This window comes from Pipistrellus hanaki, assembly GCF_964339955.1.
Source record: "Pipistrellus hanaki genome assembly, chromosome: 10".
NCBI lineage: Eukaryota > Metazoa > Chordata > Mammalia > Chiroptera > Vespertilionidae > Pipistrellus > Pipistrellus hanaki.
The window spans coordinates 7,092,474-7,111,927 of NC_140512.1; the positions used below are offsets into that span (position 1 = coordinate 7,092,474).

Here is a 19,454-nt window from a genome sequence, read left to right on the forward strand (position 1 = left end):
TGATGGGAGAGAATCATTGGTTGGCTGCCTCTTGCATGCCCCACAGTGGTGACTGAGGCCACAACCTGGGCTTGTGTCCTGCCTGGGAATCAAACTGTGACCTCCTGGTTCATAGGTCGATGCTCAACCATTGAGCCATGCCAGCTAGACTGTAATATTGGCAGGCAGACTTTACCAACTGTGTTTTCGAAAACTGCAATGGGAAGCCTAGTGAACTGAGTGTTTGAAAGCATCTGGGTAATAAACCAGGCACCTGTGCCCACTGCCCAGGCTAAAAACAGAACATCACCAACCCTTCAAGCCCTCTACATACCGTGCCCCCTCCATCAATTGTGTTTTGACCATTTCAATACAATTCATCATAAATTCCACTGCACTTAAACATGCTGTTTCACTCAACCCATTTCACATCCTGCCCACAAAACTCCCTAGCATTTGTCTTTCTCACGTTCTAAACTTTGGGACATCAACAGATAGTTCTGATGCCTGGTAAAAGCCAAGAGTCAATCAACCACCCAATGAAACAATATTCCAATATCGTTACAGTGTCTTAAAGCGCCTACTTTTGTATCTGGAACATGAATGGCGCATTTTTTGGATGGCTTCTGCAAGACAATCTAGATCTATAAACTGCAGAACTGAACTGCAGTAAAAGCTGCATGCTTCGCCTTGAGCGCTTAAGATTGGTGCTACAGGATGGCGGTGATTTAAAAAGAAAGGCACAATGCAAAGCAGAATTGCTTGCACCCGGTAGCAGATACTCGTTTCTTTTCAGATGGCTCTGCTGCTCTTAAAAACCGCCTTTTTATCCCCTCTCCACAAACTTCTACTCAAAATGTGGCCTCTCAGAGAAAAGCAAGGAGCTAGGGCTGTCTTTTATTATTCTACCAGCGGCTGGTGCTGAGCTTCTCAACGTGGGGCTAGCAGTGCGGTCAGAACCACAGGCCGAGCGTATGCTCCTTCCAGGAGGACCAGTAGTGCTCATGGTAAGAGTTCAAGTTCCTGTTTCAAACAGTCAGATACACACAGGTATGCTGTGGGAGAGGACAAGAAACTCACATCTCACATTTGGGTGAAAAAAAATGGGACTCGGAGTGGAGTGTCTCCCAGATTACTGACTACATGATCGAGGCAAGCTAGCTGAGAAACATCTCTAAACCTCAGTGTTATTTCTGTGAAATGGGACGAACAGTTATAGGAGAAGGGTTGACATGGATCTGTTCCCTTTCTGCAGGAGAATTTGATCTTTGGTTAATCGCGTACCCTGCTAAGATACTCGTATGTCAACAGTGCTCCTCAGGATAAGACCCATCCAAGACTGGTCCCTCACATCTAGACCGGGAGGAAGGAGAAGTCCATGCAAATGATAGGATGACAGAACCTGGGCTTCCAGCATGGGGACCTTGTCCCAGAAATGTCCGGTGGGGAACCAGGAGCATGCTCCTGGAATGTTCCAGAGCCCAACCCCCTCTCCCACTAGGGCAGCTCCCACCCCTGCCCCAGGGCCACCTGACTCTGCATCTGAACAGACTGCCTCCACAGGACTCCGCAGAGGTGGACACTGTCTGGCTGTCTGCTGTGGCTAGCCCACCGCCCCTCTGAACAGAACCAGTGCCCACCGTGACCCTGGTCATCTTGTGAGTCTCTGAGTTCACGATGTGAGAGGACCACCTGCTGGGGACCAGGGCTATGGATGCTGACCTCATGGGGCCTTGGTGCCTGTCACACAGGAAGTGGCTCAGCACCCAGAGCTGTTATCGTTACACAAAGCTTTACGCTGCGGGTTTATCTCCATCCCTTACCCGCCTCCGGGCTGCTGAGGGCATGCTGTGTGTCCATGGCTCTTGTGTAGTGTGGATTATGCAATGGCTGACCGACTGGGCATCAGGCCAGACAGCCACAGGCAGTGTCAGACAAACTCTTGTTAAGATGGGGTGGTTCCTCCATGCCTCCTCTCATGCTGGTTAAAAAGTATCAATAGCTCATGCTTTTTATTGTAAAAGAAATGCTCTCCTAAGCACAGATATAAAACAACAACTACAAACTGCCACAACACACTCGCATCCCCCGCCTTGGCCTCCACGTGTGTTGGGTTGGCTGTGGACGGCAATCTGCTTTGCCGTGGGAGCACGGCTGAAACTCACCAGTTCCTGCTCCTCCTCCTCCCTCACTTATCAACCAGGACTCTGCCTGCTTCTGGACACATAAACACTAACGTTTCAAAGCAATATTCCATCGGCCCAGGTTTTTGCCAAGACCATCTTGTGAGAGTGAAGCCTTCCATTTTCAGGCTTTTGGTGAGCCCCCATCATCAAAATGATGCTAATTTAATACACCAATTATTAAAGTTTAAATTATGTGAAATTATAATTAAAGTAAGTATACTAAATACAAAGGAGTAATACTCAAAACTTATTGGTTCATAATTATTTTACTTCATTTTACTATTATTTGTGTTGTTGAGGTTATTCCCATTAGTACGGGCTCTGTTTGGTAGATTTACTGCCTAACGGTGGGCTGGCACCCAGTGACGTCATGTGGTAGCTTGGCATTGGCCACGGTGGGAGTCCTGCACCATGGAAATGGACAAATATTATAAATCAGGGCTTTCTCTCTCCTCAGGAGCCAGTTGTCAAACACGGACCAGAGCTTTAACACTGTAGTTATTATTTTCTTACTGAAGAGGGAAAGCATTTGAGCCAAGATCCTTGCCTACTCACTAATCAGGGGAGGAATCAAGAATGGATAAGAAAGGCTTCTTTGCTTTTTAAAAATTATAAAAATAATCCATCTCAGTTTATAGAAAACAATAGAAAAAAAAGAACATTGAAGTTCCCTGGTTCCCACATACAACTAGGGCTGGTTTCTCAGGGTCTCTTCCTTCAGTATTACTTTTCCACAAAAGGGGAGAACTGACTATTCTTAAGGAAAAACCTGTCTCCCGAGGGCTCGTTCACTGCCGCCTACCCGCTGGGAAGCCTGCGGCCGGGCCAAGCCGTGTTTTCGTTCGGAAACCGAGACTCCGAGGATTAATTTGAACGTTCCTACAAATCAGAAATGCCCAACTTACTTTAACTTAATATGGCCATTTGTAGCAATATTTGTTATTGCTCGGGGAAGTACATATTCCTTAAGTAAATTTTCAAGACTCCGTTATAAATCTCTGAAATCCTCAGACCGCAACGCTCATTCAGTCTGACATGTTAAACGTGGAAACACGAATGTAACACCGCAGGGGGAAATGTCAACTGCCGGTCCGAGGGGGCCCGCTCCAACCGCAGGCTGGGAAATTTACGGGGCCGGGCAGCGCCCGCGGGCACCGCCCGCTGCGGCCAGAGCCTGGGCCTGTCCCGCTGGGGAGGCCACCGACGGAAGTGACTGCTCGCAACCTGAAGAGAACACCAACTCAGATGCGTGGCGTGGCTCAGTGGCTATTATGGGGCTCCGAGAGGCGTGTGGTCCCCGGGCCCAGCTCTAGGAGGGAGAGGCGGTGGCCTCCGGAAGACCTCTCCCCATTCTGGCCCTGGGTTTCTGCTTGTTAAAACATGGGGTTTATGGATATAGGGAATATATCACCCCTATCCCTCCCCAGCTCCAATGGAAAGTGATTCCAGCAATAGTATCATGCAGTGTTTTCCAGACTTTTTTTAATTTCGATTTTATTTTTTAACCTCAACTCATTATTAGAAATGTTTCCCTCTTGGGAGGCAGTACACACCTATGTAGAGTCAGGTCTGCATCTGCAATTCTGCCATCTCCAAAGCTCCAAACGAAACTTATTTTCTTAGAGGTTTGGCAGTAAAACTCATTGGGAGACAGACCCTGACATGAATTACTTACAAACGACTTTCAACTTTATTTATTGCATTTACTGTGACTATTTACGTGCTTCACGGCACAAATATTAATGTGTTTGATTACAGAGGGTGCCTCCGGTCGTACAGGGAGAGTTTCGTAACGTGAAGTGTTTGTATCCTGTCACCTTTCTGAAATCAGACAAATTGGGAATTACAAAACCTATCTGGACACAAAGATAAGGTGAATTTTATGGAAACGTCTGGAGCAAGATGTCATGAAAGAATCCTCACTGCATGTGATATAAGCTGATAGTTTCCTAGTCCATTTCATTTTCACAAACTCTCCTGGTCATGACCATCACACGGATTTCTGGACCGGCTAACAGGACATGGCCTGCGGATTGGAAATAGTAGCAGTTGAGACAGTGGTTTTTTGAAATAGATCCTATAAATGGTCATCTCTGCTCTATTCTCTCCAGCTGTGTGACCGTAGGCATGTGATTAACCTTTCTGTGCCTCAGCTCTCTCACTTCTCTGTGATGACAGCCCGGGGCGGGATTTGGGGCTGTGCGGAAGACTGAGTCTATGCAAAAAGGGCCTGGCATATCCTGCTTGACAAATGTAAGGTTCCTGTTACATGATGGATGCCCACAATCCTTGTTCTGGAAATCCTAAATCACAAATGTTTCTCTCCAACACAGACTGACGTCAGCCATTTGGTTTCTTCGGAGCTGGGTCACTGGGGAGCAGGATAAGTATTACTCTCATGAGTTTGGCTGTTCGGAAAGCCAAGAGCTGCCTTTCCTGCTTCAGTGTGCATTTATTAACCACCACTGTAAGCACAGTAAACCCAAGGCGGCAGCTAGAACACAGACCGAAGGTTCTCTCCTTGGGGACAGCATGCTGGGGGCCACCTGTAAACCCACACACCACCTCTTCTTTCCTTCTTTGCCTTGACTCTTAGAGGAAGAACCAAATGGTAGAAGGCCGGCCCATGGGCGAGGGCCCACGCGAGCTGACAGAAAGCGGCCTCTCTGTGCAGTTCAGGCCTGGCCCCGATTGGAGAGACCCACAGGCCGATCAGGGTCCCACGTGGTCCGCAGCCAGACCTCTGCACAAAGCTTCACATCCTACGGCTTCATCTCCAGTTCAAAGGCTTGGTCTGCTTTCCCAGTGGCCCTTCAGTGAAAACAAGTTTGTGCAACCCACACAGCCTCTGATGGAAGATGCTGGGAGCTGGCCGTGAGACCATGAGATTCTGGGCACTCCCAGACCTGGTAAGGCCTCGCTCCAGAACACAATCACCTTCCCGGCAGAGTCCAACCTGCGCATGGTGGATCGCTCTCCCCTCCGACTGCTACTACTTGCAACCCAGGACCAGGATGGACAGAATGCCAGCGAGGAAGCAGAACAACTCGCGGGCCATTGGGACAGAGGCTGTGGGGACAGCGGTGGGCATCATGGGTCCATTGCAGCATGCGCTCACGTGTGGCCCACATGTCAGAGTCTGGCTGCTCTAGGTCTCAAAGTCATGGTGGCTTTCAGAACGCGCACCTGCTAATAAACTCATGGGGTGGGTCTTCTTGTTTTAGCAGCAACTTAAGGCCACAGGTAGCAGAGGGGGTATCTGGTGAAAACAGCTCGCCAGGGAAACGTCACCTGAGGCGCCCAGGGGAGGAACCCCGTGTCTGCGTCCCGTTGTTGACAGTGGGGGCCTTGTCTGGTGACGTGGGAACTTTATAAGTGCTCTTCTTTTCAGGAGACAGAAGAAAAGTTACCACTGATTCCAGAAAGTTTCTAGTAATGTTTCGAACAATCGTCCGGAGCTATTTTTGACTTCATGATCTGAGGCCTGTGGGTGGGTTTGGAAGCTCCATAAAAACCTTTGCAAGTGTCACCGGAACGCTGAGCCTCTTTCAACACATTGCTGTTAACATGTTAATGCTAAATAATAAAACCAAAAGCAGCACCGGGAAAAACCCACACCGTCTGATCGGATCAGCTTGGCACTTAGCTTGGAAGGAATTTTTATGTTGTGTGAGTTTCATGATATTCACGTGGGCTGTGGGCATAACTTGTGAAGTACCCCGCCAATGAACGGAATGTTGTGCTTGGGTACCAAACCAAAACTGACAGATTTCTTGCCTTGATGCATTATTTTTGTTTTCTTTTATCCTTTCCTTACTAAGTTTATATCTGACACCCCCCCCCCACCAAAAAAAAAAAAAAGATATATTTCCTGGACTTACAGGAGTTCTGGTCTAATTTGCTCAAAATAAATTAACACGAGGGCAAGTTGATTTCACATCAAATCTTGTAGCTAAGGTTGCTTGTAAATGTTCACTTTATTTTGGGGTCAGGGAGACGAGAAAAGAGAAGAGGATAAGAAAAAAAGAGGTGATCTTTGTCTTCTCTACTCTCTTGACAATCATATTTTATTTCTTTTTCTTTTTTTAAGGGGAGCTACAGTTAATTTACATTCTTTATAGTATACCATAGCTTGGATATTCTAAAACTCTTAAAATGCTTATTTAATAACTAACATTGCATTGCCAATTTTTATTGCCTACTGGTGCACCTTATCGAACTTATGGTGGCCTTTACTGACAGGTATAAAGACATTCACCCAGGTTACTACCATGTTTCCCCGAAAATAAGACCTAGCGCATAGAAAGATAAGACATCCCCTGAAAATAAGACCTAGTGCAACTTTGGGATAAAAAATTAATATGAGACACTGTCTTATTTTGGGGGCAACAGGGTAGCTGCATACTGATTCTAGGGGATGTATTCTTTAGATCCAGTGATGGAAACACATCTGGAACAGGCTACAAATGGACTCTCCCATCACCTAACTACCTTTATGATAATCATCTGTCATTCTCCAAGACTCACCTGTCATCTGCACAGTCCAAAGAGACAAACTGAATGAAGATGTGATAAGAATCACAGTTCTTACACCTTTCACATCTTTGATGGTGGAGCAAAGCTCATCAGTTCCTCCAGGAACACAGTATTAATTTTGGGTTACTCACTATCTTCCATTACTAGTCTCTCACTAAAAAGAAAACCATTTGGCAGGGGGTGGGGTTGGGCTAGAAAAGTTCAGTGGGGGAAAGATGGGGACATATGACTAAGATAAAAAATATAGGATAAACATAATCTTGGAATAAAATAATCCTTTTTTGAGAAAGACTTCTTCATTCTGAGATTATGATAATAACTAGAGGCTCGGTGCACAAATTTGTACATGGGTGAGGTCCATCCACCTGGCCAATGAATGGGGCTGATTGGGGCAGATGGGCCAGGGGGAGGGACTGTGGGAGGTTGGCTGTGGGAGTGGACTGACCATCAGGGGCAGCTCCTGCATTGTCTGCCATCTGGTGGTCAATGTGTGTCATAGCTACCGGCTCGTTGTCCAGTCATCTGGTTGTAACGGTCTTTTAGGCTTTTATATATATATATATATATATATATATATATATAGATAGATAGATAGATAGATAGCACAAGATAGGAAGCATTTTACTTAAATTAGTTTTGAGATGCAGAGAAACTAAAATATAGACTTTTATGATTATTTTGTAATCACCTCTGTACATTGTAAAATATTTATAATAATATATTGATTATAATTATTCTCCACATACAAGTTATTAAAAATATCCAACTTTATTTCCTATCATTGCCATGGCTAAAAATTGAGTTTTAAGAATGTTGACCAAAATGGAACTATCCATTTAGGAGGAATCATTTGCAATGTCTGGGCCGACAGAAAGACGGCAAATACAAAAGCACCCACATCCAGTAGCTGCTTCTTCCCAAGAGCTGGGGGAGGTGAGAGGAGCCAGGATCCTCTTGAGGAAAGGGTACACAGCAGGGTGGGTGCTGGGTGCTTCCTGCTCCCTGGCCTCACACCTCCTAGGCCACTTGGGGACTGCAGACCAACAGAAACACATTCATGAACAGCACCATTCAACGACTAGCAACTATTCCATGAATAGTACTTTGGAACAACTTTTTTTTTTTTTTTTTTTTTTTTTTTTTAACCCAATAATCTCTTTTCCAGAATTTTAGCACTCATATGAAATTCATGCATGGAGTGGAATAACTGCAATAATGAACAAAATCCCATTCCTGAATATTATGACTTTGTGTATTCCCAATAAATACCGGGCATTTTCTCACAGCTAAGGAATGATATAGTTAATCTACCTTAATGAAAGCTCTGGCTCAGATGCCAGCAACCGCTATTTTAAGCCGCAGGTCAGCATAAATTATCAGTGAGGCAATTAATTTTGATTTACTTTAGCCTGGCTAGAGTAAACCAGGGTCTTTTTTCATGGTCAATGCCAAGAAGAAAAACCACTTCTGAAAACTACACCCACAAATCTTTGGTTTGGAGGCCAACTGAAATAGCCCTCTTTTGGCAACTCTCTCCCATCCTTTCCATTCCCTTTCTACTTTCATCTAATTAGGAATAACGCTGGCCATTTCTTACACATGGTTTTCATTGCTAATTTGACATCCGTGTAAAAACCAATGAACAAAGCAAAGAAGTTGCATTTTATGAGGTTTTGTGGTACAAGCCTACAAATAGCCTTTGAGTTTTTCTTGTTTTGCCTCCTCTGGAAGTAAATGAAATGAGTTATTTGAGGTTTCCATGTAAACTGCTAATGAGATGATGCTTAACTCTCCCCATAAGCTGGGAGAAGTTTAAAAATGCAAGAAAAAATTAGACTGAGAGTCTCTGGAGTTCTTGTGCCAGTAGCATTAATGGCTCTGAACATAGTCTGGCAGTTAAAAGTCAAGGTTCTAGAGACAAACTCCTTGTCTGACTTACAAGGTATTCGAGCTCGAACAAATTGTTTACCCTCTATAGTCTAGGGATTCTCATTTACAAAACATAGGTAACCCTAACACCTACTTCCATGGGGATTTACCAAGATCTTATTAAATACATGAAAAGCAGCTGGCTCAGCAATATTCCCACATATGAGAGGAGGCTACTCAGAGTCTTGATATTTCCACTGGTGGTGGCTCTATGCTCCTGACTCCCACCTAGGTTAAAAATGCAGCAGCCATCTGACTGATAATTCCTACGTTAAGATGTTACTTGTGGGTGAAACCAATGCGGTCCACAGATGGACTTAGATCAGTGGTTCCCAACCTCTTTTTGGCCATGCCCCACCTAAGTATCTCTAAAATCCCCTCCCTGATTCCGTGACATATAATTCTTATTATTCAAAAAGTGAACTCCTATTCATGCGGAGGAAGCCTAAAAGGCCATTAACTTGGTCTAAACAAGCTTCCAAAGAACATGGAGCCCATGAAAGAGAAAAATACAAGAATAAAAGGACAGTTGAAGTACTGAGGAAGAAACCACTAAGAAATTGTTTAAAAAATAATAATGACATAAAGTGATATGAAAAAATAGCAAATGAAGTTTCAAAACATATAATAGAGAACTGAAATGCTTAAATATGTCACAACATGTATTTATATACCATATATGAGGCCCTAGGACAATACAAAATGCAAAAAATTCACTATTAATAACTCATTCTCAAATTGCCCCCATTAAAAATCAAACTGCTCCTCTGTGGGGCGTGTGCCCACGTTGGGAACCATTGACTTAGACAGATATCTACCCCTGGGATCAAAGCCTCTGTCCCCAGAGAAAAGTACTTCTCGGATGCTGCCATGACGGTCTACTGAGGTGAGCTTTACTGACAGGTAGGCTGGGTGGTGGTCAACGTTTAGGAAGGACAAGTGATGCCCAGTGAATCTAGCACTGGGGTACGGGGCACACTGGAGAGTTCTGGTTAATGTTAGAGGACTCATGTCAGAGGAGATCTCAAACAGGTAGGTTTGTTTATGCCATGGATGGCACACATAGTGCCTGTAGAGCCACTTATAACCCACTCTGCTTGAGACAGCCATCACACATCGGTCACGGCACTCACCTGTGGTGTTTATGGATTCGGCTTTAGGACCCTCCTCATCACCACATTCTGCAATGCCACTACCCATTAAGGTGATACATAGCTGAAAGTTGTCATCTCTGACTTATAGAGTAATAACTCCCACCCTCCCCATGCTTACCCCCCACCAATCCACTGATACCTCTACAAATATCCCAGGGTAGCCATTTCCTAACTCACCTGGTAATAGTTTGTCCATTCTCAGAGAATTAGGGAGCAAAGATGGCGGATAATATGCATGGTACCAGAGAGAAAGCCATGTCCAAGGCAAGGGCTGTCCCCACTACACACATTCCAATAGCTGCATGTATTCATCAGTACAATTACAAGGCTACCTGCTCCTTCAGATTTATTTGGGTATATATGTGACTCACTTGTACATAGAGTAGCAACCAGTAGATGAGCACCTTTTAGGAACTGAGTGGAGCCAACGGTGTTTTCCGTTCAACGATTCATCCATTTAGGCAGTGAAGCTCTTTTGGGGACAAAGCCAATCTCTACATAGGCTGTCTCTTCACAACATACATGTCACAAGCTTACAGCCTTCAGGCTTCATGGGCCTTGGAAACTGATTTTATTCAAAGCCATTTTCCCTCAGCAGGAATTCAATTAAGCTGCCTCTGGACTAAAGGGCTTGGTGTTCCCAATTTCCAAGGAGGCTGGCACCTGGTAAATGTGTTCTGGTATTTGGCACACACATCTGAGGGCTGAATTATATATATATATATATTTATATTTTAATCAAAGGGATGTGAACTTCTTCCTGAGTTAACCCCACAAGTTTGTGGATTCTAAAGATACCTGGAAAACTGTAGACTGGGTGTAAATTTTGGGGTGAGAGCTGAGGGCACTGAGGAGGTGGTCATTTAAATTTCATACAGAGACAATTTCCAAAGCACACAAAGTCAGAGAGATTAGTATGTTGAATTGCCATGTTATCAACCTTCTGCCATTTTATTTGAACGTTCTCCCACCTCCCCCCTCTTTAGGCCATGGCTGTGCATGTGTTTCTCACCCTGTGTTCCCACAATCACTTGAAACAGGGGTCCTCAAACTTTTTAAAGTGGGGGCCAGATCACAGTCCCTCAGAGAGCTGGAGGGCCGGACTATAGGAACTACTAATTCCTACTGTAACACCTCGGCTGCGCTCACTGCCCAAAAAACCTGGCGGGCCGGATCAGACTCCTCTGCGGGCCGCATGTGGCCCGCGGGCCGTAGTTTGAAGACCCCTGACTTGAAAAATACGTAGGCATAAAAAATGGAAGAAGAGTTAGGGGACATTTTTTCATTATAAATTCTGGGAAATGCCTACCAGAGCCAAAATGGACTAATTTGGTTATTAACATTAACTGTAGCGTCTCTTTCTCTCTCTGACACACACAAACGCACAGAGCTAAACTACAATGCTGGAAATATGTGAGTGCTATCAATCAGAATGTATATTGAATGACACAGTAAAAGTTTATTAATTTGGAAGGTCTGAGCTGATACTTCCCAACTCTTGCAGCTACGGGGCTGTTATAATGTCAAATGGTATACTGCTTTGAGTGTTATTATGGTACCTCTGGTGTCCTTAAAATTAGGGGAGAAAAAGGAATTAACACAAAACTACTGTTCAATATGGCTTTGAAATGAATTTGTGTTTTACAAGATCCCCTACGTACCTTTCCCCCAAAAGTTCCACCGCAAACTGGAAATTTACAGGTTATTTCACATACACACACACACACACACACACACACACACACACACACCTTGAGTGTGTGCGTGTGCTTAAAATTCGGAAGAATGTCACTGTACTTAACTGCTAATGAAGTGTTTCTTGGAGGGGCTTCCAGGCCTTCTGTTGATTTACAACGAGCAGCCTTCATTTGTATGCCAAAAGCACGCACTAAGCCTGAGAATCAGCTGCTTCCCAGAAATGCATGTGCCCCTCAATTCTATTTATCCTGCTGGTTTATTTAGCAGAGCTTTTTTCACAGAGAGTGCAGGCCCCCGTTCCAGTCTGGCCAACCTGATTACCCCAAATCCCTAATTAGTGTAATTAAAGCTTTAATGGATTGCAGCCAGGATATAAACCATGCAAAGCCCCCTTAACCTCGCTGCCTGATGAGTGTGCAGGACTGGTCCACGCCAGAGGGCTTCCTGTGGATGGACTGAGAGCCCGAGACACCTCTGCTGCCCAGGCCCTTTCTAACGCCCACCAAGCCTCCTCAGACTCAGGCACGCAAACCACGCCGCCTCCCAGAATCTGCAGAGACGCAGAAGCAGACACCACACCTCTCAATGCTCCTATGCTGCTAGCTTTTGTGGGGGTTCTTCTCCCCTCATTGCGTCCTGGGGAGGAACAAGGCTGACGCCCTAACTAAAATAATTTCAAGCACCTGGAGAACCTGTGAGAGCTTGCAGAGCTCTCCTGTATGAACCCTTTTGAGAGAGGAGTGCTCAGTACTTTTCCAGTAACCAACCCCACTGGCCTGCAGCTTAAACCGCAGTATTCTTAGGTGTCCCTGCAAAGTGGCAACTGACCCGCTCCTTAATGAGTGTTCACTTGACCTAAGCTTCAGATGGGTATCTAGAAATTAATATTAGGGAAGAGATAAGGGAAACGTGTCCACAATTTTTTTTTTAACCTTCACCCAAGGATATGAAATTTTCATGTCTTCTACGGGGGGGGGGGGGGGGGGGGGGGAGGGGGGGAGAGGGAAGGGGGGGCAGAGAGAGAAACATTGATCGATTACTTCCTATATGGGCCTGACCAGGGATCAAACTCACAACTGGGCATGTGCCCTGACTGGAAATCCCTGCAGTGCATGGGATGATGCACTTAACCACTGAGCCACACTGCCAGGACCAATAATTTTTTTTTTTTTAAGTCTGTTCAGTATGTGCTATGCTAACTATCTTGTAACTACTCCGTACCGAAGTGTCAGGGGGTTATTCTCAGTCCCATTTTAAAGACGACAAAATTGAGCCTCAGAGACATTGGGTAGTTTGCCCAGGGACCCGCAGCTAATAAAATGCCAGAGGAAAGATAACAAGCAAACATGCTAAAGCACTCAGTCACACTCGGTACACTGGGCTTGGAGCTGTGGTGGTTCAGGGGTGTGAACGGACAGGGCAGCAGTCTAGATTTGGGAGTTGTCCCAGGAGTCACCCAAGGGGAAAAGAGGAGAGAGGACAGGAAGAGCCAGAGGGACCAGGGCTGAGAAGAGAGGTGTGGGGGGACGTGGGGGAAATGCCTACATTGCAGACAGCAGCCCTGGAGGAAGAGGAACCTCCAAGTTACTGAGAAACAGTCCTTAGTGTCCAGTTCTTTTTTACAGTTTCTTGGTTTATAGTTTGTTTCTCGCCCCCCCCCCCCCCCCCCCCGGCTTACTAATTTACTTCTCTTACATTTTTAGGTGAGCATTTGGGGAACAAATATATTGCTTGAGACAGAACATCTTCCTTTCGTAGTGGAAAAGTACACCGATTTATTCGTGGGACTGTTTGGTGCAAAGACATCCTCCCTTTGTGAGAGGCACGGCGTTAACGCCCGCCGGCCCCGCCGGGCACACTGTGTCCAGAGAGGGGTTCACACGGGACACAGCGTCACGTGGCTTCCATGCAATGTGCAGGAAGTGGCTCAGCTTCAATTTCACACTGTCCGCAGCCCCCCTTTGGAATGAGGTCCCAAGCATTGCTGAAGAAAAGCTCCGATGCAGGTCCCTGCGGTGGGGGCACCTGACAATGATTCTCACTCCAGTGTCCCCAGCAGTGGCCGGTGGGTGTAATGGGGGGCCTAATAAAAAGTTATCTGGTTCTGAATTTCTTCCCATAACCAAAGTCACCCAGAGGAAAATCCATCCCTTTCCTTATTGGGAGTGAAAAGTCCGCTCACCAAGCCTTTGCCGTGAGGAATTCCACTTTATTGAGAACTCAGGCCGGAATGTTTTTCCTTAGAGAGGGTGAGAAAAATCTTGTCCAGTTTACTCCCATATTCTTTATCTTTGAATTGATAGGGTCTGGAACTCCCACTGACTTCAACAGGACAAATCTCCCCGACCCCATAGATGGAGATGGGTGAGGCAGAGAGGGAGGCTGGAGGAGGGGTGGTGAGAAAGATACCAGCAAAGTCATAAATCCAGTTAAAACAAAAACCTGGAAAGTTAGTGTTCTGAAAGCCAGTAAAACATTTCCTTTTATTTTATTTTATTTTATTTTATTTTTTAATTTTTTTTAACCCGGGGCTTTGGTAACTACTTACCGTGCAAACAGCACGAAAATGCACAAAGCAGAATTTGTGAGAGAGGAATTCTTGGAATTAAAATGCACAAAGCGTGCAAACAGTGCCAGCACTGCCCACTGAAAAGGGCAAGATGGAGGGTGGCTGCAGGAGGTGTTTGCAATCGGCCCTAAATGACATACAGCCAGCATCTGCCTGGGTTACGCTATTAACCACACGTGCCCTGCGTCTGCCTCATTCCCTGGGAGAACACGAGGAATCTGTCTCTTTCAGGATTCCGGGGAGCCATTTAGCCGGCCATTCCCCGAATGGAGCCCCAGTGCTTTTGGAAGAGTGAGTGCACCTCCTGAGAGGGCCCGAGAACATGACTCATCAGGCCTAATGGGGCCAAAGGGAGGTCATTACCGAATAACGTGTATGATTTTCTTTTTTTTTTTTCTTAGTAAGGAAATTGACTTTTTCTGATCTTTTCGCTTTAAAATTTCTGCCGCCCCGATGCAATTCATTGCTAACAAAACAAAACAGAAAAGAACAACAGAAGGTGGCCATAGCTCTTAGACCAGTAGGTCAGGTGAGGAGAAAGTTGGGTTTTCTAAGGCCTGACTGACCTCACGCTCAGGGAGGGCTGGGCCTGGGTAGCTTAGTTGGGGCAGTGAGCACGATGGGTGTCTGGCTCTGATACCTAATTATATGCTAATTCTGTGCCTGCCATCCAAGTTCCTATCTCTCTGGTCTTCAGTTTTGTCTGTAAAACGGGCATTTTATTTACTCAGTCACTTATTTCCCTTGGTTCTAGGAGAATGGAAAGTGGCTTCCCAGGATAGGCAGAGTGAGATAAGCCAGATGAATCCCGGTAACAGAAAGGGCAGGAGAAGCAAGGCGAACCCGAGGCTGGGGACAGAGCATGGCAGCAAGGGGGCCTCCATGGGACAGGATGGAGTGAGAATGCCCTATGGCGTCATTGCTGTGAGAGTGGAATGTCCCTGACAGTCCTATACACTTCGGGACGAATGTGAGGAACTGGAGTGGCTGTGGAGCGGAGGGCTGTGTGCTGTGATTCCAGCCAACACATCCTCATGAGGGTGTGCGGCTGAGCGAGACTCAGGCAGGAGCGAGCCAGGGTCCCTCCCCTCTGGCCCAGGGAGGCTGAGGGAGGCACACGTGGCCCTAGAGTGAAAGGGGGGGAGTCGGGGGAAGCAGGAGGCAGCGGGTATGGCTGGGCCCAGGGCTCAGATGTTAAGAACCCCACCTCCGGAGTTTATGTCTGCGGGAACTCTGCGTGCCCCTGCTTCCAGCCCGTGTTTGACCCCCCGGCCAGGAAAACAGCCTCACGTCCCTTTCTAAAAATGGGAAATCCTGCTCACCAGCCAAGGGCCGGGGGCGTGTGGCTAACGCTGACCTCGCCATTCTCCCATGGAGACGGACTGCTTCTTAAATAGGACTGCGTGGCAGTAACTCTCACTTTCACAGGGGGTTCTTGTAGAATCCTAGCTGTCTGTCCAACCTGGACTCCATCTCATGCAAAACAGACCCTCAGAAAAGGGGCCTCTGAGTTTCCCCAGACAAGCACAGGGCTTCTCTGTCATTCAGGATCTCCCTCTGGATGCCATGGAACTTTCTACTTGTGGCAGCAACAGGAGCACCATGTACTTTGAGGATTTCAGCCAGGAGAGGGGAACCGAGGTGGTGGCGTAGGGCAGCGTTTTTCAACCGCTGTTCCGCGGCACACTAGTGTGCCGCGAGATGTTGCCTGGTGTGCCGTAGGTGCAGACAAGAATTTTATAATTTTTCACTATTTTGTTTACTTAATATTTCATAATAAAGTAATTATAAAATACTTTCTTTGTGTTTATTTGATTCCTATTCAAGAGAATTACTTTATATATAGTCAATATAGGCACAGAGTTAAATTTTTTAACATTTTCTAATGGTGGTGTGCCTCGTGATTTTTTTCATGAAACAAGTGTGCCTTTGCCCAAAAAAGGTTGAAAAATACTGGCGTAGGGAGAAGCCTGTATTCGCCGCCTCCCACAACCACGTCAAAATTACAATGACAACACAGAACCACCATCATCCACAACCCCCGGAAAGCTGGCTGAATGGAAGGCCTACAGCTGGAGAGGTAAGGAAGGAAGCACACCGAGACCGGTAGGAGGGGCACAGGCACTGACCAGGCTGGTCTGGCATTTTTTTTTAATTGGGAGGGAGATCATCCCACCCCACAGAGGCCACCCGGAGGAGCAAGGAGTCCCAGCCCCACACCAACCCCCCGCCCAGGCCCCCAGAGCTGGGAAAAGAAGTCCCCGTAACTACGGGCTATAAAAACCAGTGGGAATTGGGGCTCAGTGACACAGAGGCTGCTGGAGACCCCGCTGTTCCCCTTAAAAAGCTGGCACTGTAAATTGAACTTACAAGGTCCTGCTTCCTCTGAGCTCCAGCACCAGGGCGAGGCTCTGGGAGACACAGACACAGACGAGGAGGAACTGGATTGTCTGGCAGCAGGGCAGGAACTCAGGGCAGCTTTCTCCCAGGTGGAGGTGCTCCTAGGGATCATAGTTCCTGTGCTGGGTCCTCCTCACTCACAGGACTGACTGGCAGCCATTTCTGTTTCCTTCTCCCTCGTGATTCCCTAAGACCACGCCTCATCCAATTTATAACCTTGCCCACGCTACGTGCAGCAGCTGTTGCATATGAATGACCTATGCTTGCTCAGGGTAAAGTCTCTCCAACAAGCTGCAGCTGGGTCAGGAAGCGCCAAACCTATCAACAAAGGCCCAAGACCCAGCACCAGCACCAGCACCAGCCTGCCCTGCTTCATAGTTGGGCCTCATCTGGCCACTTCCAAACCAGATACACAGAAGAGGAATCTGCAGATCTCTCTGTAGCTCCTGCTGGGTGACGCCAGGCAGTGGCTGACTTTGCACCTCCCTGGAGACCCAAGAGCCAGGGGAAGACAAGAGCCCTAGTTCTAAAGCAAGGATTAGACACAGCGCCAGTGACCAGTAAGATGGCAACACAGCTACACATTCCTGGTGAGAGTTTACTCTCAAGATGATCCCTCCGAGCAGGCCCTATAAAAAAATAATTACCGTCTGCTAGTCACCCTCTTTTTTTTCCTTTTTTATTAAACAGGTCATTAATTACTGGTAACAACTAATTTTGTCTGGATTTTATTGAGTAATTATAAAATAAACAGGGGAGGATACCAAGCTTCCTGCCTTGCTGAGGGCAGGAACTCTCTATAATGCTACATTTCAAAAGGGCGCTGTAATAAACCACCCGATTCCATTTAATATGGTAATTATAATTCTCAAAATTCATCCTTCCTGCGGTTAACGAGTGCCTTCTTTCAGCTTAGCTCAGCCTGGCTTCTGCTTGGGTCATTAAATAGCAAGCTAGTTTTCACCCACTGGTAACAATAGATCTTTCATGGCTTATTGCCTAATTAATTGAGGTGCATAATGTGATCACTACAACTTTTTTAAAAAAATTCATATTCTATGTATCATCTAACAACATGGTATTATTGTAGAGTCATTAAAAATGAAAGGAGTTTAAATGTTTTAATTAGAATAGGTTTATTATTCTGGATAAGGTAAGGTGCAAAGTTTTACTAATGCTTTTCAACTACAACATTTAGGTTAAAAACATTTGAAACAAGCCATTAATTTAATAACATGCTCACCCCAAACAAATCATAACTCATTTCTTTTTGCTGCAAAAGTAATTGAGTAATGAATAATGAAAATCACCCCACTGAAAAGGCAGTAAATATGTTGACTTTATTATTAATACTCAATTTTGGTTAATAAGGCAGCTATTAAATTTGAAACATGATGGACTTGATTTATGGATTATTCAAGAGAACAGGGAAATATTATCTAGTGAATACCAGGGCTCTTGCAAGAGGAGATCTGATCATAAAACAATGTGGAATTCAACTGACATTTCAGTTCACATCTTTAGAACTATTTGTGCTTCACATATTCCTTAAAAGCGTTCATATGTGTGTCTCCGTGTGTGTGTGTGTGTGTGTGTGTGTGTGTGTAAGTTGGGGAGGGAACTGACTAGAGCTTCCCACATCACTCTGCACGCTGGTGAATTGGAATTCTCTGGTATTGGTTTGGTCATTCTTAGACTCTTTCTAAAAGGCGTTTGTAATAAAATTCCACGAGGACATTAGTCACACCTAATAGGTGGTCGGTAGCCTAAGTCTCAAATACAACAATTTAGTGATGGTTCAGGGAAAAAAACACACTCAAGCCATGTAAAGGAGACTAATGGAATTCCCCACCCCCCACCCCCATAAGCAGAGCTGCAGTGGATTCTTCAGTTATTCACAGTAGCTATGCTCCATAAAGTTACCGAAAACATGGAATCAGTGAATACTGAACCACCATGGTAGCAGCAAGTACTGGGCTTTCAAAGACATTTAGTGAAATAGCGAATTCACAAATGCTGAATCCACAAATACTGAGGAGTGACTGTACCTTATACTACAGGCTTATGCTGCTCATTCACTCAGGTATTCCATTTGCTCACCTACTCTAATTCTTCTTCACTTAGAAGACAATCTCGCCCTCTCACAGGCCTTTCAGGCAATGGCATGGGCAAGGCAGAGCATACATACTTTATTTAGTCAAGCCTGAGACATTTCTGGGAATTACTAACTCTCAGAAGAACTGGGGAAGTAATTAGAGCTTCAAGCAATATATATTTTGGGGACATTTCAAGTTCTTGTCAAACATTTCCTTTTGTATCTACATATTTCAAAGAAGGGCTTCATTTCATGCTAAGAGACATTAAGGAACATCCTGGGTTTGTATAACACCAAACCATGAATGACATTTTTGATATAAACGATTTCACGAAAGATTTCTTGCCTGTTACCTTGATGGGAAGGACATTCACAATGTAATCATAGGGTAATGTGTAACACCTCTGTCTAGGAGAGTTAAGATTCAATTAAAAACTTTTAGTAGTTGCATTGGGATCTGAGCCAAAGAGCAAAAATTGATGACCTTAAAGAATGCTGACCCAAGATTAAAAAATAAGGTTTCCCATGGCAACACGGACACCCAGGTCCCTTTGGAAACCTGGCATCCCTGCCCCACATTCTTCCACAGCAACGATGAGCTGCAAGAGGAGAACCTGACTCCCACACAAGAGCCATGCAGGCTTTCAAACTCACTTCCTATATTTCTAGCACCCTGCCAGCTCCACTCACGGAAATCATTTGGCTGACATTCCTAAGCACTTGAATTTCCTGCTCCATGGCCTCGAAATACAAAACTTCAGCAATACTTATTCAGCAAATGTTTATTAGATGCCTACTATGTGCCAGATGGTCTTACTTTCTGAGAATAGCCAGATAAGCCTCCACCCAATTTGAAGAACCTGAAGTTGGTGGAAAAACCAATATCTCAACAAACACAGGAGCAACAA

General features: G+C 45.5%; 1 protein-coding gene across 4 annotated transcripts in view; it reads right to left on the reverse strand.

Moving 5' to 3' along the window:
• The window catches only part of JAZF1 (JAZF zinc finger 1), a 283,712-nt gene that overhangs the window by 34,799 nt on the left and 229,459 nt on the right, over positions 1 to 19,454 (reverse strand). The gene's annotated exons all lie outside the window — the stretch shown is intronic.